Genomic DNA, 22,222 nt, shown 5'->3' with positions numbered 1-22,222 from the left:
CTGGACCCTCCGGGTTCACTCTTTCACCGCAAGCCTAAATATAGCCCTAGCACGCCTTGCAGTCGACTGAAAGTTCGAGCCACAGAAAATGTGTTACGAGCCCCATACGCCCACCAAAAGTGCCCCCAAAGGAAGGCTTTGGGTACATCTGAACTCCCCAGGGGAGCCTTTACACAGCCCCACATGCAACTGGACCATCCGTGTTTGCTCTTTACAGCAACCCTAAATATAACCCTAGCCAGCATGGCAGAAGACTGAAAACTCGGGCCACAGAAAAAGCGTTTCAAGCCCCCTTCGCCCATCCAGAAGTGCCCCCAAAGGAAGGCTTTGGGTACAACTGGACTCCCCAGGGGAGCCTTTATGCAGCCCCACATGCAACTGGACCCTCCGGGTTCACTCTTTCACCACAACCCTAAATATAGCCCTGGCCCGCCTGGCAGTCGACTGAAAACTCGGGCCCCAGAAAATGCGTTTCAAGCCTAATTCGCCCATTCAAAAGTGCCCCCAAAGGAAGGCTTTGGGTACAACTGAACTCCCCAGGGGAGCCTTTATGCAGCCCCACATGCAACTGGACCCTCCTTGTTCACTGTTTACGAGCAACCCTATATATACCCCTAGCCACCATGGCAGAAGACTGAAAACTCGGGCTCCAGAAAATGCGTTTCACGCCCCATTCACCCATCCAGAAGTGCCCCCAAAGGAAGGCTTTGGGTACAACTGAACACCCGAGGGGAGCCTTTATGCAGCCCCACATGCAACTGGACCCTCCGGGTTCACTCTTTCACAGCAACCCTAAATATATCCCTCTGCGCAATGGGAGAAGACTGAAAAAGCGGGCCTCAGAAAACGCATTGCGATTCCCCTTGGACCATGCAAAAGTGCCCCCAAAGGAAGGCTTTGGGTACATCTGAACTCCCCAGGGGAGCCTTTACGCAGCCCCACATGCAACTGGACCCTCCGTGTTCGCTCTTTACAGCAACCCTAAATATAACCCTAGCCAGCATGGCAGAAGACTGAAAACTCGGGCCACAGAAAAAGTGTTTCAAGCCCCTTTCGCCCATCCAGAAGTGCCCCCAAAGGAAGGCTTTGGGTACAACTGAACTCCCCAGGGGAGCCTTTATGCAGGCCCATACGCAACTGGACCCCCCGTGTTCACTGTTTACAAGCAACCCTAAATATAACACTAGCCAGCATGGCAGAAAACTGAAAACTCGGGCCACAGAAAAAGCGTTTCAAGCCCCTTTCGCCCATCCAGAAGTGCCCCCAAAGGAAGGCTTTGGGTACAACTGGACTCCCCAGGGGAGCCTTTATGTAACCCCACATGCAACTGGACCCTCCGGGTTCACTCTTTCACCGCAAGCCTAAATATAGCCCTAGCACACCTTGCAGTCGACTGAAAGTTCGAGCCACAGAAAATGTGTTACGAGCCCCATTCGCCCACCCAAAAGTGCCCCCAAAGGAAGGCTTTGGGTACATCTGAACTCCCCAGGGGAGCCTTTACACAGCCCCACATGCAACTGGACCCTCCGTGTTTGCTCTTTACAGCAACCCTAAATATAACCCTAACCAGCATGGCAGAAGACTGAAAACTCGGGCCACAGAAAAAGCGTTTCAAGCCCCCTTCGCCCATCCAGAAGTGCCCCCAAAGGAAGGCTTTGGGTACAACTGGACTCCCCAGGGGAGCCTTTATGCAGCCCCACATGCAACTGGACCCTCCGGGTTCACTCTTTCACCACAACCCTAAATATAGCCCTGGACCGCCTGGCAGTCGACTGAAAACTCGGGCCCCAGAAAATGCGTTTCAAGCCTAATTCGCCCATTCAAAAGTGCCCCCAAAGGAAGGCTTTGGGTACAACTGAACTCCCCAGGGGAGCCTTTATGCAGCCCCACATGCAACTGGACCCTCCTTGTTCACTGTTTACGAGCAACCCTAAATATACCCCTAGCCACCATGGCAGAAGACTGAAAACTCGGGCTCCAGAAAATGCGTTTCACGCCCCATTCACCCATCCAGAAGTGCCCCCAAAGGAAGGCTTTGGGTACAACTGAACACCCGAGGGGAGCCTTTATGCAGCCCCACATGCAACTGGACCCTCCGGGTTCACTCTTTCACAGCAACCCTAAATATATCCCTCTTCGCAATGGGAGAAGACTGAAATAGCGGGCCTCAGAAAACGCATTGCGATTCCCCTTGGACCATGCAAAAGTGCCCCCAAAGGAAGGCTTTGGGTACATCTGAACTCCCCAGGGGAGCCTTTACGCAGCCCCACATGCAACTGGACCCTCCGTGTTCGCTCTTTACAGCAACCCTAAATATAACCCTAGCCAGCATGGCAGAAGACTGAAAACTCGGGCCACAGAAAAAGTGTTTCAAACCCCTTTCGCCCATCCAGAAGTGCCCCCAAAGGAAGGCTTTGGGTACAAGTGAACTCCCCAGGGGAGCCTTTACGCAGCCCCACATGCAACTGGACCCTCCGTATTCGCTCTTTCACAGCAACCCTAAATATAACCCTGGCCCGCGTGGCAGACGACTGAAAAATCGGGCCCCAGAAAACGTGCTACAAGCCCCATTCGCCCATCCAAAATTGCCCCCAAAGGAAGGCTTTGGGTACAACTGAACTCCCCAGGGGAGCATTTATGCAGGCCCATACGCAACTGGACTCCCCGTGTTCGCTGTTTACAAGCAACCCTAAATATAACACTAGCCAGCATGGCAGAAGACTGAAAACTCGGGCCACAGAAAAAGCGTTTCAAGCCCCTTTCGCCCATCCAGAAGTGCCCCCAAAGGAAGGCTTTGGGTACAACTGGACTCCCCAGGGGAGCCTTTATGCAGCCCCACATGCAACTGGACCCTCCGGGTTCACTCTTTCACCGCAAGCCTAAATATAGCCCTAGCACGCCTTGCAGTCGACTGAAAGTTCGAGCCACAGAAAATGTGTTACGAGCCCCATTCACCCATCCAAAAGTGCCCCCAAAGGAAGGCTTTGGGTACAAGTGAACTCCCCAGGGGAGCCTTTACGCAGCCCCACATGCAACTGGACCCTCCGTGTTCGCTCTTTACAACAACCCTAAATATAGCCCTAGCCAGCATGGCAGAAGACTGAAAACTCGGGCCACAGAAAAAGCGTTTCAAGCCCCTTTCGCCCATCCAGAAGTGCCCCCAAACGAAGGCTTTGGGTACAAGTGAACTCCCCAGGGGAGCCTTTACGCAGGCCCACATGCAACTGGACCCTCCTTGTTCATTGTTTACGAGCAACCCTAAATATACCCCTAGACATCATGGCAGAAGACTGAAAATTCGGGCTCCGGAAAATGCGTTTCAAGCCCCATTCACCCATCCAGAATTGCCCCCAAAGGAAGGCTTTGGGTACAAGTGAACTCCCCAGGGGAGCCTTTATGCAGCCCCACATGCAACTGGACCCTCCGGGTTCACTCTTTCAACGCAAGCCTAAATATATCCCTAGCACGCCTGGCAGTCGACTGAAAGCTCGGGCCACAGAAAATGTGTTACGAGCCCCATTCGCCAATCCAAAAGTGCCCCCAAAGGAAGGCTTTGGGTATATCTGAACTCTCCAGGGGAGCCTTTACGCAGCCCCACATGCAACTGGACCCACCGTGTTCGCTCTTTACAGCAACCCTAAATATAACCCTAGCCACCATGGCAGAAGACTGAAAACTCGGGCTCCAGAAAATGCGTTTCAAGCCCCATTCACCCATCCAGAAGTGCCCCCAAAGGAAGGCTTTGGGTACAAGTGAACTCCCCAGGGGAGCCTTTATGCAGCCCCACATGCAACTGGACCCTCTGGGTTCACTCTTTCACCGCAAGCCTAAATATAGCCCTCTGCACAATGGGAGAAGACTGAAAATGCGGGCCTCAGAAAACGCATTGCAATTCCCCTTGGACCATCCAAAAGTGCCCCCAAAGGAAGGCTTTGGGTACAACTGGACTCCCCAGGGGAGCCTTTATGCAGCCCCACATGCTACTGGACCCTCCGGGTTCGCTCTTTCACAGTAACCCTAAATATAGCCCTGGCCCGCCTGTCAGTCGACTGAAAACTAGGACCAGAGAAAATGCATTAAAAGCCTAATTCGCCCATCCAAAAGTGCAACCAGAGGAAGGCTTTGGGTACAACTGAACTCCCCAGGGGAGCCTTAACGCAGCGCCACATGCAACTGGACCCTCCTTTTTCACTGTTCATGAGCAACCCTAAATAAACCCCTAGCCAACATGGCAGAAGACTGAAAACTCGGGCTCCATAAAATGTGTTTCAAGCCCCATTCACCCATCCAGAAGTGCCCCCAAAGGAAGGCTTTGGGTACATCTGAACTCCCCAGGGGAGCCTTTACGCAGCCCCACATGCAACTGGACCCTCCGTGTTCGCTCTTTACAGCAACCCTAAATATAACCCTAGCCAGCATGGCAGAAGACTGAAAACTCGGGCCACAGAAAAAGCGTTTCAAGCCCCTTTCGCCCATCCAGAAGTGCCCCCAAAGGAAGGCTTTGGGTACAAGTGAACTCCCCAGGGGAGCCTTTATGCAGCCCCACATGCAACTGGACCCTCCGGGTTCACTCTTTCACCGCAAGCCTAAATATAGCCCTAGCACGCCTGGCAGTCGACTGAAAGCTCGGGCCACAGAAAATGTGTTACGAGCCCCATTCGCCCATCCAGAAGTGCCCACAAAGGAAGGCTTTGGGTACAACTGAACTCCCCAGGGGAGCCTTTATGCAGCCCCACATGCAACTGGACCCTCCGTATTCGCTCTTTCACAGCAACCCTAAATATAGCCCTGGCCCGCCTGGCAGTCGACTGAAAACTCGGGCCACAGAAAATGCGTTAAAAGCCTAATTCGCCCATCCAAAAGTGCCCCCAGAGGAAGGCTTTGGGTACAACTGAACTCCCCAGGGGAGCCTTTATGCAGCCCCACATGCAACTGGACCCTCCGGGTTCACTCTTTCACAGCAACCTTAAATATATCCCTGGCCCGCCTGACAGTCGACTGAAAACTCAAGCCCCAGAAAATGTGTTAAAAGCCTAATTCGCCCATCCAAAAGTGCCCCCAGAGGAAGGCTTTGGGTACAAGTGAACTCCCCAGGGGAGCCTTTATGCAGCCCCACATGCAACTGGACCCTCCTTGTTCACTGTTTACAAGCAACCCTAAATATACCCCTAGCCACCATGGCAGAAGACTGAAAACTCGGGCCACAGAAAAAGCGTTTCAAGCCCCATTCACCCATCCAGAAGTGCCCCCAAAGGAAGGCTTTGGGTTCAACTGAACTCCCCAGGGGAGCCTTTATGCAGCCCCACATGCAACTGGACCCTCTGGGTTCACTCTTTCACCGCAAGCCTAAATATAGCCTTGGACGCCTGGTAGTCGACTGAAAGCTCGGGCCACAGAAAATGTGTTACGAGCCCCATTCGCCCATCCAAAAGTGCCCCCAAAGGAAGGCTTTGGGTAAAACTGCACTCCCCAGGGGAGCCTTTATGCAGCCCCACATGCAACTGGACCCTCCGTGTTCGCTCTTTACAGCAACCCTAAATATAGCCCTAGCCAGGATGGCAGAAGACTGAAAACTCGGGCCACAGAAAAAGCGTTTCAAGCCACTTTCGCCCATCCAGAAGTGCCCCCAAAGGAAGGCTTTGGGTACAACTGAACTCCCCAGGGGAGCCTTTATGCAGCCCCACATGCAACTGGACCCTCCGGGTTCACTCTTTCACCGCAAGACTAAATATATCACTCGGCGCATTGGGAGAAGTCTGAAAAAGCGGGCCTCAGAAAACGCATTGCAATTCCCCTTGGACCATCCAAAAGTGCCCCCAAAGGAAGGCTTTGGGTACAACCGTACTCCCCAGGGGAGCCTTTACGCAGCCCCACATGCAACTGGACCCTCCGTATTCGCTCTTTCACAGCAACCCTAAATATAGCCCTGGCCCGCCTGGCAGTCGACTGAAAACTCGGGCCCCAGAAAATGCATTAAAAGCCTAATTCGCCCATCCAGAAGTGCCCGCAGAGGAAGGCTTTGGGTACAACTGAACTCCCCAGGGGAGCCTTTATGCAGCCCCACATGCAACTGGACCCTCCGGGTTCACTCTTTAATGCAAGCCTTAATATAACCCTCGGCGCAATGGGAGAAGACTGAAAAAGCGGGCCTCAGAAAACGCATTGCGATTCCCCTTGGACCATCGCAAAGTGCCCCCAAAAGATGGCTTTGGGTAGAACTGAACTCCCCAGGGGAGCCTTTATGCAGCCCCACATGCAACTGGACCCTCTGGGTTCACTCTTTCACCGCAAGCCTAAATATAGCCCTCTGCACAATGGGAGAAGACTGAAAATGCGGGCCTCAGAAAACGCATTGCAATTCCCCTTGGACCATCCAAAAGTGCCCCCAAAGGAAGGCTTTGGGTACAACTGGACTCCCCAGGGGAGCCTTTATGCAGCCCCACATGCTACTGGACCCTCCGGGTTCGCTCTTTCACAGTAACCCTAAATATAGCCCTGGCCCGCCTGTCAGTCGACTGAAAACTAGGGCCAGAGAGAATGCATTAAAAGCCTAATTCGCCCATCCAAAAGTGCAACCAGAGGAAGGCTTTGGGTACAACTGAACTCCCCAGGGGAGCCTTAACGCAGCCCCACATGCAACTGGACCCTCCTTTTTCACTGTTTATGAGCAACCCTAAATAAACCCCTAGCCACCATGGCAGAAGACTGAAAACTCGGGCTCCATAAAATGTGTTTCAAGCCCCATTCACCCATCCAGAAGTGCCCCCAAAGGAAGGCTTTGGGTACAAGTGAACTCCCCAGGGGAGCCTTTACGCAGCCCCACATGCAACTGGACCCTCCTTGTTCACTATTTACGAGCAACCCTAAATATAACCCTAGCCACCTTGGCAGAAGAGTGAAAGCTCGGGCCCCAGAAAATGTGTTACGAGCCCCATTCGCCTATCCAAAAGTGCCCCCAAAGGAAGGCTTTGGGTACATCTGAACTCCCCAGGGGAGCCTTTACGCAGCCCCACATGCAACTGGACCCTCCGTGTTCGCTCTTTACAGCAACCCTAAATATAACCCTAGCCAGCATGGCAGAAGACTGAAAACTCGGGCCACAGAAAAAGCGTTTCAAGCCCCTTTCGCCCATCCAGAAGTGCCCCCAAAGGAAGGCTTTGGGTACAAGTGAACTCCCCAGGGGAGCCTTTATGCAGCCCCACATGCAACTGGACCCTCCGGGTTCACTCTTTCACCGCAAGCCTAAATATAGCCCTAGCACGCCTGGCAGTCGACTGAAAGCTCGGGCCACAGAAAATGTGTTACGAGCCCCATTCGCCCATCCAGAAGTGCCCACAAAGGAAGGCTTTGGGTACAACTGAACTCCCCAGGGGAGCCTTTATGCAGCCCCACATGCAACTGGACCCTCCGGGTTCACTCTTTCACAGCAACCTTAAATATATCCCTGGCCCGCCTGGCAGTCGACTGAAAACTCGAGCCCCAGAAAATGTGTTAAAAGCCTAATTCGCCCATCCAAAAGTGCCCCCAGAGGAAGGCTTTGGGTAAAAGTGAACTCCCCAGGGGAGCCTTTATGCAGCCCCACATGCAACTGGACCCTCCTTGTTCACTGTTTACGAGCAACCCTAAATATACCCCTAGCCACCATGGCAGAAGACTGAAAACTCGGTCCACAGAAAAAGCGTTTCAAGCCCCATTCACCCATCCAGAAGTGCCCCCAAAGGAAGGCTTTGGGTTCAACTGAACTCCCCAGGGGAGCCTTTATGGAGCCCCACATGCAACTGGACCCTCTGGGTTGACTCTTTCACCGCAAGCCTAAATATAGCCTTGGACGCCTGGTAGTCGACTGAAAGCTCGGGCCACAGAAAATGTGTTACGAGCCCCATTCGCCCATCCAAAAGTGCCCCCAAAGGAAGGCTTTGGGTAAAACTGCACTCCCCAGGGGAGCCTTTACGCAGCCCCACATGCAACTGGACCCTCCGTGTTCGCTCTTTACAGCAACCCTATATATAGATCTAGCCAGGATGGCAGAAGACTGAAAACTCGGGCCACAGAAAAAGCGTTTCAAGCCACTTTCGCCCATCCAGAAGTGCCCTGAAAGGAAGGCTTTGGGTACAAGTGAACTCCCCAGGGGAGCCTTTATGCAGCCCCACATGCAACTGGACCCTCCTTGTTCACTGTTTACGAGCAACCCTAAATATACCCCTAGCCACCATGGCAGAAGACTGAAAAGTCGGGCTCCAGAAAATGCATTTCAAGCCCCATTCACCCATCCAGAAGTGCCCCCAAAGGAAGACTTTCGGAACAACTGAACTCCCCAGTGGAGCCTTTATGCAGCCCCACATGCAACTGGACCCTCCGGGTTCACTCTTTCACCGCAAGACTAAATATATCACTCGGCGCATTGGGAGAAGTCTGAAAAAGCGGGCCTCAGAAAACGCATTGCAATTCCCCTTGGACCATCCAAAAGTGCCCCCAAAGGAAGGCTTTGGGTACAACTGTACTCCCCAGGGGAGCCTTAACGCAGCCCCACATGCAACTGGACCCTCCGTATTCGCTCTTTCACAGCAACCCTAAATAAAATCCTGGCCCGCCTGGCAGTCGACTGAAAACTCGGGCCCCAGAAAAAGCCTTAAAAGCCTAATTCGCCCATCCAGAAGTGCCCGCAGAGGAAGGCTTTGGGTACAACTGAACTCCCCAAGGGAGCCTTTAAGCAGCCCCACATGCAACTAGACCCTCCGGGTTCACTCTTTAATGCAAGCCTAAATATAACCCTCGGCGCAATGGGAGAAGACTGAAAAAGAGGGCCTCAGAAAACGCATTGCGATTCCCCTTGGACCATCGCAAAGTGCCCCCAAAGGAAGGCTTTGGGTAGAACAGAACTCCCCAAGGGAGCCTTTCCGCAGCCCCACATGCAACTGGACCCTCCGGGTTCACTATTTCACCGCAAGCCTAAATATAGCCCTAGCACGCCTGGCAGTCGACTGAAAGCTCGGGGCACAGAAAATGTGTTACGAGCCCCATTCGCCCATCTAAAAGTGCCCGCAGAGGAAGGCTTTGGGTACATCTGAACTCCCCAGGGGAGCCTTTATGCAGCCCCACATGCAACTGGACCCTCCGTGTTCGCTCTTTACCCAACCCTAATTATAATCCTAGCCAGCATGGCAGAAGACTGAAAACTCAGGCCACAGAAAATGCGTTAAAAGCCTAATTCGCCCATCCAGAAGTGCCCCCAAAGGAAGGCTTTGGGTACAACTGAACTCTCCAGGGGAGTCTTTATGCAGCCCCACATGCAACTGGACCCTCCCTGTTCGCTCTTTACAGCAACCCTAAATATAACCCTAGCCAGCATGGCAGAAGACTGAAAACTCGGGCCCCAGAAAATGCGTTTCAAGCCCCATTCACCCATCCAGAAGTGCCCCCAAAGGAAGGCTTTGGGTACAAGTGAACTCCCCAGGGGAGCCTTTATGCAGCCCCACATGCAACTGGACCCTCCGTATTCGCTCTTTCACAGCAACCCTAAATATAACCCTGGCCCGCATGGCAGACGACTGAAAAATCGGGCCCAAGAAAACGTGCTTCAAGCCCCATTCGACAATCCAAAAGTGCCCCCAAAGGAAGGCTTTGGGTACAACTGAACTCCCCACGGGAGCCTTTATGCAGGCCCATACGCAACTGGAACCCCCGTTTTCGCTGTTTACAAGCAACCCTAAATATAACACTAGCCAGCATGGCAGAAAATTAAAAACTCGGGCCACAGAAAAAGGGTTTCAAGCCCCATTCACCCATCCAGAAGTGCCCCCAAAGGAAGGCTTTGGGTACAAGTGAACTCCCCAGGGGAGCCTTTATGCAGCCCCACATGCAACTGGACCCTCCGGGTTCACTCTTTCACCGCAAGCCTAAATATAGCCCAAGCACGCCTGGGAGTCGACTGAAAGTTCGAGCCACAGAAAATGTGTTACGAGCCCCATTCGCCCCTCCAAAATTACCCCCAAAGGACTGCTTTGGGTACATCTGAACTCCCCAGGGGAGCCTTTACGCAGCCCCACATGCAACTGGACCCTCCTTGTTCACTGTTTACGAGCAACCCTAAATATACCCCTAGCCACCATGGCAGTCGAGTGAAAACTCGGGCTCCAGAAAATGCGTTTCAAGCCCAATTCTCCCATCCAGAAGTGCCCCCAAAGGAAGGCTTTGGGTACAAGTGAACTCCCCAGGGGAGCCTTTATGCAGCCCCACATGCAACTGGACCCTCCGGGTTCACTCTTTCACAGCAAGCCTAAATATATCCCTGGCCCGCCTGGCAGTCGACTGAAAATTCGGGCCCCAGAAAATGCGTTAAAAGCCTAATTCGCCCACCCAAAAGTGCCCCCAGAGGAAGGCTTTGGGTACAAGTGAACTCCCCAGGGGAGCCTTTACGCAGCGCCACATGCAACTGGACCCTCCGTGTTCGCTCTTTACAGCAATCCTAAATATAACCCTAGAAAGCATGGCAGAAAAGTGAAAACTCGGGCCACAGAAAAAGCGTTTCAAGCCGCTTTCGCCCATCAAGAAGTGCCCCCAAAGGAAGGCTTTGGGTACAACTGAACTCCCCAGGGGAGCCTTTATGCAGCCCCACATGCAACTGGACCCTCCGGGTTCGCTCTTTACAGCAACCCTAAATATAACCCCAGCCAGCATGGCAGAAGACTGAAAACTCGGGCCACAGAAAAAGCGTTTCAAGCCCCTTTCGCCCATCCAGAAGTACCCCCAAAGGAAGGCTTTGGGTACAACTGAACTCTCCAGGGGAGCCTTTATGCAGCCCCACATGCAACTGGACCCTCTGTGTTAGCTATTTACAGCAAGCCTAAATATAACCCTGGCCAGCATGGCAGACGACTGAAAATTTAGGCCCCAGAAAATGCGTTAAAAGCCTAATTCGCCCATCCAGAAGTGCCCCCAAAGGAAGGCTTTGGGTACAACTGAACTCTCCAGGGGAGCCTTTATGCAGCCCCACATGCAACTGGACCCTCCCTGTTCGCTCTTTACAGCAACCCTAAATATAACCCTAGCCAGCATGGCAGAAGACTGAAAACTCGGGCCCCAGAAAATGCGTTTCAAGCCCCATTCACCCATCCAGAAGTGCCCCCAAAGGAAGGCTTTGGGTACAAGTGAACTCCCCAGGGGAGCCTTTATGCAGCCCCACATGCAACTGGACCCTCCGTATTCGCTCTTTCACAGCAACCCTAAATATAACCCTGGCCCGCATGGCAGACGACTGAAAAATCGGGCCCAAGAAAACGTGCTTCAAGCCCCATTCGACATTCCAAAAGTGCCCCCAAAGGAAGGCTTTGGGTACAACTGAACTCCCCAGGGGAGCCTTTATGCAGGCCCATACGCAACTGGAACCCCCGTTTTCGCTGTTTACAAGCAACCCTAAATATAACACTAGCCAGCATGGCAGAAAAGTAAAAACTCGGGCCACAGAAAAAGGGTTTCAAGCCCCATTCACCCATCCAGAAGTGCCCCCAAAGGAAGGCTTTGGGTACAACTGGACTCCCCAGGGGAGCCTTTATGCAGCCCCACATGCAACTGGACCCTCCGGGTTCACTCTTTCACCGCAAGCCTAAATATACCCCTAGCACGCCTGGCAGTCGTCTGAAAGTTCGAGCCACCGAAAATGAGTTACGAGCCCCATTCGCCCATCCAAAAGTGCCCCCGAAGGAAGGCTTTGGGTACATCTGAACTCCCCAGGGGAGCCTTTACGCAGCCCCACATGCAACTGGACCCTCCGTGTTTGCTCTTTACAGCAACCCTAAATATACCCCTGGCCAGCATGGCAGAAGACTAAAAACTTGGGCAACAGATATAGCGTTTCAAGCCCCTTTCGCCCATCCAGAAGTGCCGCCAAAGGAAGGCTTTGGGTACAACTGAACTCCCCAGGGGAGCCTTTATGCAGCCCCACATGCAACTGGACCCTCCTTGTTCACTGTTTACGAGCAACCCTAAATATACCCCTAGCCACCATGGCAGTCGACTGAAAACTCGGGATCCAGAAAATGCGTTTCAAGCCCCATTCACCCATCCAGAAGTGCCCCCAAAGGAAGGCTTTGGGTACAAGTGAACTCCCCAGGGGAGCCTTTATGCAGCCCCACATGCAACTGGACCCTCCGGGTTCACTCTTTCACAGCAACCCTAAATATAGCCCTGGCCCGCCTGGCAGTCGAGTGAAAATTCGGGCTCCATAAAATGCGTTAAAAGCCTAATTCGCCCACCCAAAAGTGCCCCCAGAGGAAGGCTTTGGGTACAAGTGAACTCCCCAGGGGAGCCTTTACGCAGCCCCACATGCAACTGGACCCTCCTTGTTCACTGTTTACGAGCAACCCTAAATATACCCCTAGCCAGCATGGCAGAAGACTGAAAACTCGGGCCACAGAAAAAGAGTTTCAAGCCCCTTTCGCCCATCCAGAAGTGCCCCCAAAGGAAGGCTTTGGGTACAAGTGAACTCCCCAGGGGAGCCTTTATGCAGCCCCACATGCAACTGGACCCTCATTATTCGCTCTTTCACAGCAACCCTAAAAATATCCCTGGCGCGCATGGCAGACGACTGAAAAATCTGGCCCCAGAAAACGTGATACAAGCCCCATTCGACCATCCAAAAGTGCCCCCAGAGGAAGGCTTTGGGTACAAGTGAACTCCCCAAGGGAGCCTTAACGCAGCCCCACGTGCAACTGGACCCTCCGTATTCGCTCTTTCACAGCAACCCTAAATATATCCCTGGCCCGCCTGGCAGTCGACTGAAAACTCGGGCCCAGAAAATGCGATAAAAGCCTAATTCGCCCATCCAAAAGTGCCCCCAGAGGAAGACTTTGGGTACAAGTGAACTCCCCAGGGGAGCCTTTACGCAGCCCCACATGCAACTGGACCCTCCTTGTTCACTGTTTACGAGCAACCCTAAATATACCCCTTGCCACCATGGCAGAAGACTGAAAACTCCGTCTCCAGAAAATGCGTTTCAAGCCCCATTCACCCATCCAGAAGTGCCCCGAAAGGAAGGCTTTGGGTACAACTGAACACCCCAGGGCAGTCTTTATGCAGCCCCACATGCAACTGGACCCTCCGCGTTCACTCTTTCTCCGCAAGCCTAAATATATCCCTCGGCGCAATGGGAGAAGACTGAAAAAGCGGGCCCCAGAAAACGCATTGCGATTCCCCTTGGACCATCCAAAGGTAACCCCAAAGGAAGGCTTTGGGTACAACTGAACTCCCCAGGGGAGCCTTTATGCAGGCCCATACGCAACTGGAACCCCCGTGTTCGCTGTTTACAAGCAACCCTAAATATAACCCTAGCCAGCATGGCAGAAAACTGAAAACTCGGGCCACAGAAAAAGCGTTTCAAGTCCCATTCACCCATCCAGAAGTGCCCCCAAAGGAAGGCTTTGGGTACAAGTGAACTCCCCAGGGGAGCCTTTATGCAGCCCCACATGCAACTGGACCCTCCGGGTTCACTCTTTCACAGCAACCCTAAATATAGCCCTGGCCCGCCTGGCAGTCGACTGAAAACTCAGTCCCCAGAAAATGCGTTTCAAGCCCCTTTCGCCCATCCAAAAGTGCCCCCAAAGGAAGGCTTTGGGTACAACTGAACTCCCCAGGGGAGCCTTTACGCAGTCCCACATGCAACTGGACCCCCCGTGTTCGCTCTTTACAGCAACCCTAACTATAACCCTAGCCAGCATGGCAGAAGACTGAAAACTCGGGCCACAGAAAAAGCGTTTCAAGCCCCATTCACCCATCCAGAATTGCCCCGAAAGGAAGGCTTTGGGTACAACTGAACTCCCCAGGGGAGCCTTTATGCAGCCCCACATGCAACTGGACCCTCCGGGTTCACTTTTTCAACGCAAGCCTAAATATAGCCCTAGCACGCCTGGCAGTCGACTGAAAGCTCGGGCCACAGAAAATGTGTTACGAGCCCCATTCGCCCATCCAAAAGTGCCCCCAAAGGAAGGCTTTGGGTATATCTGAACTATCCAGGGGAGCCTTTACGCAGCCCCACATGCAACTGGACCCACCGTGTTCGCTCTTTACACCAACCCTAAATATAACCCTAGCCACCATGGCAGAAGACTGAAAACTCGGGCTCCAGAAAATGCGTTTCAAGCCCCATTCACCCATCCAGAAGTGCCCCCAAAGGAAGGCTTTGGGTACAAGTGAACTCCCCAGGGGAGCCTTTATGCAGCCCCACATGCAACTGGACCCTCTGGGTTCACTCTTTCACCGCAAGCCTTAATATAGCCCTCTGCACAATGGGAGAAGACTGAAAATGCGGGCCTCAGAAAACGCATTGCAATTCCCCTTGGACCATCCAAAAGTGCCCCCAAAGGAAGGCTTTGGGTACAACTGGACTCCCCAGGGGAGCCTTTATGCAGCCCCACATGCTACTGGACCCTCCGGGTTCGCTCTTTCACAGTAACCCTAAATATAGCCCTGGCCCGCCTGTCAGTCGCCTGAAAACTAGGGCCAGAGAAAATGCATTAAAAGCCTAATTCGCCAATCCAAAAGTGCCCCCAGAGGAAGGCTTTGGGTACAACTGAACTCCCCAGGGGAGCCTTTACGCAGCCCCACATGCAACTGGACCCTCCTTTTTCACTGTTTATGAGCAACCCTAAATATACCCCTAGCCACCATGGCAGAAGACTGAAAACTCGGGCTCCATAAAATGTGTTTCAAGCCCCATTCACCCATCCAGAAGTGCCCCCAAAGGAAGGCTTTGGGTACAACCGAACTCCCCAGGGGAGCCTTTACGCAGCCCCACATGCAACTGGACCCTCCTTGTTCACTATTTACGAGCAACCCTAAATATACCCCTAGCCACCTTGGCAGAAGAGTGAAAGCTCGGGCCCCAGAAAATGTGTTACGAGCCCCATTCGCCTATCCAAAAGTGCCCCCAAAGGAAGGCTTTGGGTACATCTGAACTCCCCAGGGGAGCCTTTACGCAGCCCCACATGCAACTGGACCCTCCGTGTTCGCTCTTTACAGCAACCCTAAATATAACCCTACCCAGCATGGCAGAAGACTGAAAACTCGGGCCACAGAAAAAGCATTTCAAGCCCCTTTCGCCCATCCAGAAGTGCCCCCAAAGGAAGGCTTTGGGTACAAGTGAACTCCCCAGGGGAGCCTTTATGCAGCCCCACATGCAACTGGACCCTCCGGGTTCACTCTTTCACCGCAAGCCTAAATATAGCCCTAGCACGCCTGGCAGTCGACTGAAAACTCGGGCCACAGAAAATGTGTTACGAGCCCCATTCGCCCATCCAGATGTGCCCACAAAGGAAGGCTTTGGGTACAACTGGACTCCCCAGGGGAGCCTTAACGCAGCCCCACATGCAACTGGACCCTCTGGGTTCACTCTTTCACCGCAACCCTAAATATAGCCTTGGACGCCTGGTAGTCGACTGAAAGCTCGGGCCACAGAAAATGTGTTACGAGCCCCATTCGCCCATCCAAAAGTGCCCCCAAAGGAAGGCTTTGGGTAAAACTGCACTCCCCAGGGGAGCCTTTACGCAGCCCCACATGCAACTGGACCCTCCGTGTTCGCTCTTTACAGCAACCCTAAGTATAGCCCTAGCCAGGATGGCAGAAGACTGAAAACTCGGGCCACAGAAAAAGCGTTTCAAGCCCCTTTCGCCCATCCAGAAGTGCCCCCAAAGGAAGGCTTTGGGTACAAGTGAACTCCCCAGGGGAGCCTTTATGCAGCCCCACATGCAACTGGACCCTCCTTGTTCACTGTTTACGAGCAACCCTAAATATACCCCTAGCCATCATGGCAGAAGACTGAAAAGTCGGGCTCCAGAAAATGCATTTCAAGCCCCATTCACCCATCCAGAAGTGCCCCCAAAGGAAGACTTTCGGAACAACTGAACTCCCCAGGGGAGCCTTTATGCAGCCCCACATGCAACTGGACCCTCCTGGTTCACTCTTTCACCGCAAGACTAAATATATCACTCGGCGCACTGGGAGAAGTCTGAAAAAGCGGGCCTCAGAAAACGCATTGCAATTCCCCTTGGACAATCCAAAAGTGCCCCCAAAGGAAGGCTTTGGGTACAACTGGACTCCCCAGGGGAGCCTTAACGCAGCCCCACATGCAACTGGACCCTCCGTATTCGCTCTTTCACAGCAACCCTAAATATAGCCCTGGCCCGCCTGGCAGTCGACTGAAAACTCGGGCCCCAGAAAAAGCCTTAAAAGCCTAATTCGCCCATCCAGAAGTGCCCGCAGAGGAAGGCTTTGGGTACAACTGAACTCCCCAAGGGAGCCTTTATGCAGCCCCACATGCAACTGGACCCTCCGGGTTCACTCTTTCACAGAACCCCAAATATATCTCTGGCCCGCCTAGCAGTCAACTGAAAACTCGAGCCCCAGAAAATGTGTTAAAAGCCTAATTCGCCCATCCAAAAGTGCCCCCAGAGGAAGGCTTTGGGTACATCTGAACTCCCCAGGGGAGCCTTTACGCAGCCCCACATGCAACTGGACCCTCCGTGTTCGCTCTTTACAGCAACCCTAAATATAACCCTAGCCAGCATGGCAGAAGACTGAAAACTCGGGCCACAGAAAAAGCGTTTCAAGCCCCTTTCGCCCATCCAGAAGTGCCCCCAAAGGAAGGCTTTGGGTACAAGTGAACTCCCCAGGGGAGCCTTTATGCAGCCCCACATGCAACTGGACCCTCCGGGTTCACTCTTTCACCGCAAGCCTAAATATAGCCCTAGCACGCCTGGCAGTCGACTGAAAGCTCAGGCCACAGAAAATGTGTTACGAGCCCCATTCGCCCATCCAGAAGTGCCCACAAAGGAAGGCTTTGGGTACAACTGGACTCCCCAGGGGAGCCTTAACGCAGCGCCACATGCAACTGGACCCTCCGTATTCGCTCTTTCACAGCAACCCTAAATATAGCCCTGTCCCGCCTGGCAGTCGACTGAAAACTCGGGCCACAGAAAATGCGTTAAAAGCCTAATTCGCCCATCCAAAAGTGCCCCCAAAGGAAGGCTTTGGGTAAAACTGCACTCCCCAGGGGTGCCTTAACGCAGCGCCACATGCAACTGGACCCTCCGTATTCGCTCTTTCACAGCAACCCTAAATATAGCCCTGTCCCGCCTGGCAGTCGACTGAAAACTCGGGCCACAGAAAATGTGTTACGAGCCCCATTCGCCCATCCAAAAGTGCCCCCAAAGGAAGGCTTTGGGTACAAGTGAACTCCCCAGGGGAGCCTTTATGCAGCCCCACATGCAACTGGACCCTCCTTGTTCACTGTTTACGAGCAACCCTAAATATACCCCTAGCCACCATGGCAGAAGACTGAAAAGTCGGGCTCCAGAAAATGCATTTCATGCCCCATTCACCCATCCAGAAGTGCCCCCAAAGGAAGACTTTCGGAACAACTGAACTCCCCAGGGGAGCCTTTATGCAGCCCCACATGCAACTGGACCCTCCGGGTTCACTCTTTCACCGCAAGACTAAATATATCACTCGGCGCATTGGGAGAAGTCTGAAAAAGCGGGCCTCAGAAAACGCATTGCAATTCCCCTTGGACCATCCAAAAGTGCCCCCAAAGGAAGGCTTTGGGTACAACTGTACTCCCCAGGGGAGCCTTAACGCAGCCCCACATGCAACTGGACCCTCCGTATTCGCTCTTTCACAGCAACCCTAAATATAGCCTTGGCCCGCCTGGCAGTCGACTGAAAACTCGGGCCCCAGAAAAAGCCTTAAAAGACTAATTCGCCCATCCAGAAGTGCCCGCAGAGGAAGGCTTTGGGTACAACTGAACTCCCCAAGGGAGCCTTTATGCAGCCCCACATGCAACTGGACCCTCCGGGTTCACTCTTTAATGCAAGCCTAAATATAACCCTCGGCGCAATGGGAGAAGACTGAAAAAGAGGGCCTCAGAAAACGCATTGCGATTCCCCTTGGACCATCGCAAAGTGCCCCCAAAGGAAGGCTTTGGGTAGAACAGAACTCCCCAAGGGAGCCTTTCCGCAGCCCCACATGCAACTGGACCCTCCGGGTTCACTCTTTCACCGCAAGCCTAAATATAGCCCAAGCACGCCTGGGAGTCGACTGAAAGTTCGAGCCACAGAAAATGTGTTACGAGCCCCATTCGCCCCTCCAAAATTGCCCCCAAAGGACTGCTTTGGGTACATCTGAACTCCCCAGGGGAGCCTTTACGCAGCCCCACATGCAACTGGACCCTCCTTGTTCACTGTTTACGAGCAACCCTAAATATACCCCTAGCCACCATGGCAGTCGAGTGAAAACTCGGGCTCCAGAAAATGCGTTTCAAGCCCCATTCTCCCATCCAGAAGTGCCCCCAAAGGAAGGCTTTGGGTACAAGTGAACTCCCCAGGGGAGCCTTTATGCAGCCCCACATGCAACTGGACCCTCCGTGTTCGCTCTTTACAGCAATCCTAAATATAACCCTAGCCAGCATGGCAGAAAAGTGAAAACTCGGGCCACAGAAAAAGCGTTTCAAGCCGCTTTCGCCCATCCAGAAGTGCCCCCAAAGGAAGGCTTTGGGTACAACTGAACTCCCCAGGGGAGCCTTTATGCAGCCCCACATGCAACTGGACCCTCCGGGTTCGCTCTTTACAGCAACCCTAAATATAACCCCAGCCAGCATGGCAGAAGACTGAAAACTCGGGCCACAGAAAAAGTGTTTCAAGCCCCTTTCGCCCATCCAGAAGTACCCCCAAAGGAAGGCTTTGGGTACAACTGAACTCTCCAGGGGAGCCTTTTTGCAGCCCCACATGCAACTGGACCCTCTGTGTTAGCTCTTTACAGCAAGCCTAAATATAACCCTGGCCAGCATGGCAGACGACTGAAAATTTAGGCCCCAGAAAATGCGTTAAAAGCCTAATTCGCCCATCCAGAAGTGCCCCCAAAGGAAGGCTTTGGGTACAACTGAACTCTCCAGGGGAGCCTTTATGCAGCCCCACATGCAACTGGACCCTCCCTGTTCGCTCTTTACAGCAACCCTAAATATAACCCTAGCCAGCATGGCAGAAGACTGAAAACTCGGGCCACAGAAAATGCGTTTCAAGCCCCATTCACCCATCCAGAAGTGCCCCCAAAGGAAGGCTTTGGGTACAAGTGAACTCCCCAGGGGAGCCTTTATGCAGCCCCACATGCAACTGGACCCTCCGTATTCGCTCTTTCACAGCAACCCTAAATATAACCCTGGCCCGCATGGCAGACGACTGAAAAATCGGGCCCAAGAAAACGTGCTTCAAGCCCCATTCGACAATCCAAAAGTGCCCCCAAAGGAAGGCTTTGGGTACAACTGAACTCCCCAGGGGAGCCTTTATGCAGGCCCATACGCAACTGGAACCCCCGTTTTCGCTGTTTACAAGCAACCCTAAATATAACACTAGCCAGCATGGCAGAAAAGTAAAAACTCGGGCCACAGAAAAAGGGTTTCAAGCCCCATTCACCCATCCAGAAGTGCCCCCAAAGGAAGGCTTTGGGTACAAGTGAACTCCCCAGGGGAGCCTTTATGCAGCCCCACATGCAACTGGACCCTCCGGGTTCACTCTTTCACAGCAACCCTAAATATAGCCCTAGCACGCCTGGGAGTCGACTGAAAGTTCGAGCCACAGAAAATGTGTTACGAGCCCCATTCGCCCCTCCAAAATTGCCCCCAAAGGACTGCTTTGGGTACATCTGAACTCCCCAGGGGAGCCTTTACGCAGCCCCACATGCAACTGGACCCTCCTTGTTCACTGTTTACGAGCAACCCTAAATATACCCCTAGCCACCATGGCAGAAGACTGAAAACTCGGGCTCCAGAAAATGCGTTTCAAGCCCCATTCACCCATCCAGAAGTGCCCCCAAAGGAAGGCTTTGGGTACAAGTGAACTCCCCAGGGGAGCCTTTATGCAGCCCCACATGCAACTGGACCCTCCGGGTTCACTCTTTCACAGCAAACCTAAATATAGCCCTGGCCCGCCTGGAAGTCGACTGAAAACTCAGTCCCCAGAAAATGCGTTTCAAGCCCCTTTCGCCCATCAAGAAGTGCCCCCAAAGGAAGGCTTTGGGTACAACTGAACTCCCCAGGGGAGCCTTAACGCAGTCCCACATGCAACTGGACCCCCCGTGTTCACTCTTTACAGCAACCCTAACTATAACCCTAGCCAGCATGGCAGAAGACTGAAAACTCGGGCCACAGAAAAAGCGTTTCAAGCCCCTTTCGCCCATCCAGAAGTGCCCCCAAACAAAGGCTTTGGGTACAAGTGAACTCCCCAAGGGAGACTTTACGCAGGCCCACATGCAACTGGACCCTCCTTGTTCACTGTTTACGAGCAACCCTAAATATACCCCTAGCCATCATGGCAGAAGACTGAAAATTCGGGCTCCGGAAAATGCGTTTCAAGCCCCATTCACCCATCCAGAATTGCCCCGAAAGGAAGGCTTTGGGTACAACTGAACTCCCCAGGGGAGCCTTTATGCAGCCCCACATGCAACTGGACCCTCCGGGTTCACTCTTTCAACGCAAGCCTAAATATATCCCTAGCACGCCTGGCAGTCGACTGAAAGCTCGGGCCACAGAAAATGTGTTACGAGCCCCATTCTCCCATCCAAAAGTGCCCCCAAAGGAAGGCTTTGGGTACAAGTGAACTCCCCAGGGGAGCCTTTATGCAGCCCCACATGCAACTGGACCCACCGTGTTCGCTCTTTACACCAACCCTAAATATAACCCTAGCCACCATGGCAGAAGACTGAAAACTCGGGCTCCAGAAAATGCGTTTCAAGCCCCATTCACCCATCCAGAAGTGCCCCCAAAGGAAGGCTTTGGGTACAAGTGAACTCCCCAGGGGAGCCTTTATGCAGCCCCACATGCAACTGGACCCTCCGGGTTCACTCTTTCACCGCAAGCCTAAATAAAGCACTAGCACGGCTGGCAGTCGACTGAAAGTTCAAACCACAGAAAATGTGTTACGAGCCCCATTCGCCCATCCAGAAGTGCCTTCAAACGAAGGCTTTGGGTACATCTGAACTCCCCAGGGGAGCCTTTATGCAGCCCCACATGCAACTGGACCCTCCGTGTTCGCTCTTTACAGCAACCCTAAATATAACACTAGCCAGCATGGCAGAAGACTGAAAACTCTGGCCACAGAAAAAGCGTTTCAAGCCCCTTTCGCCCATCCAGAAGTGCCCCCAAAGGAAGGCTTTGGGTACAAGTGAACTCCCCAGGGGAGCCTTTATGCAGCCCCACATGCAACTGGACCCTCTGGATTCACTCTTTCACCGCAAGCCTAAATATAGCCCTCTGCAGAATGGGAGAAGACTGAAAATGCGGGCCTCAGAAAACGCATTGCAATTCCCCTTGGACCATCCAAAAGTGCCCCCAAAGGAAGGCTTTGGGTACAACTGGACTCCCCAGGGGAGCCTTTATGCAGCCCCACATGCTACTGGACCCTCCGGGTTCGCTCTTTCACAGTAACCCTAAATATAGCCCTGGCCCGCCTGTCAGTCGACTGAAAACTAGGGCCAGAGAAAATGCATTAAAAGCCTAATTCGCCCATCCAAAAGTGCCCCCAGAGGAAGGCTTTGGGTACAACTGAACTCCCCAGGGGAGCCTTTACGCAGCCCCACATGCAACTGGACCCTCCTTTTTCACTGTTTATGAGCAACCCTAAATATACCCCTAGCCACCATGGCAGAAGACTGAAAACTCGGGCTCCATAAAATGTGTTTCAAGCCCCATTCACCCATCCAGAAGTGCCCCCAAAGGAAGGCTTTGGGTACAACCGAACTCCCCAGGGGAGCCTTTACGCAGCCCCACATGCAACTGGACCCTCCTTGTTCACTATTTACGAGCAACCCTAAATATACCCCTAGCCACCTTGGCAGAAGAGTGAAAGCTCGGGCCCCAGAAAATGTGTTACGAGCCCCATTCGCCTATCCAAAAGTGCCCCCAAAGGAAGGCTTTGGGTACAAGTGAACTCCCCAGGGGAGCCTTTATGCAGCCCCACATGCAACTGGACCCTCCGTGTTCACTCTTTCACCGCAAGCCTAAATATAGCCCTAGCACGCCTGGCAGTCGACTGAAAACTCGGGCCACAGAAAATGTGTTACGAGCCCCATTCGCCCATCCAGAAGTGCCCACAAAGGAAGGCTTTGGGTACAACTGGACTCCCCAGGGGAGCCTTAACGCAGCCCCACATGCAACTGGACCCTCTGGGTTCACTCTTTCACCGCA

Source organism: Anas platyrhynchos, chromosome 8 (assembly GCF_047663525.1).
Source record: "Anas platyrhynchos isolate ZD024472 breed Pekin duck chromosome 8, IASCAAS_PekinDuck_T2T, whole genome shotgun sequence".
In the NCBI taxonomy this organism is placed as follows: domain Eukaryota; kingdom Metazoa; phylum Chordata; class Aves; order Anseriformes; family Anatidae; genus Anas; species Anas platyrhynchos.
This window is presented reverse-complemented; position numbering follows the sequence as displayed.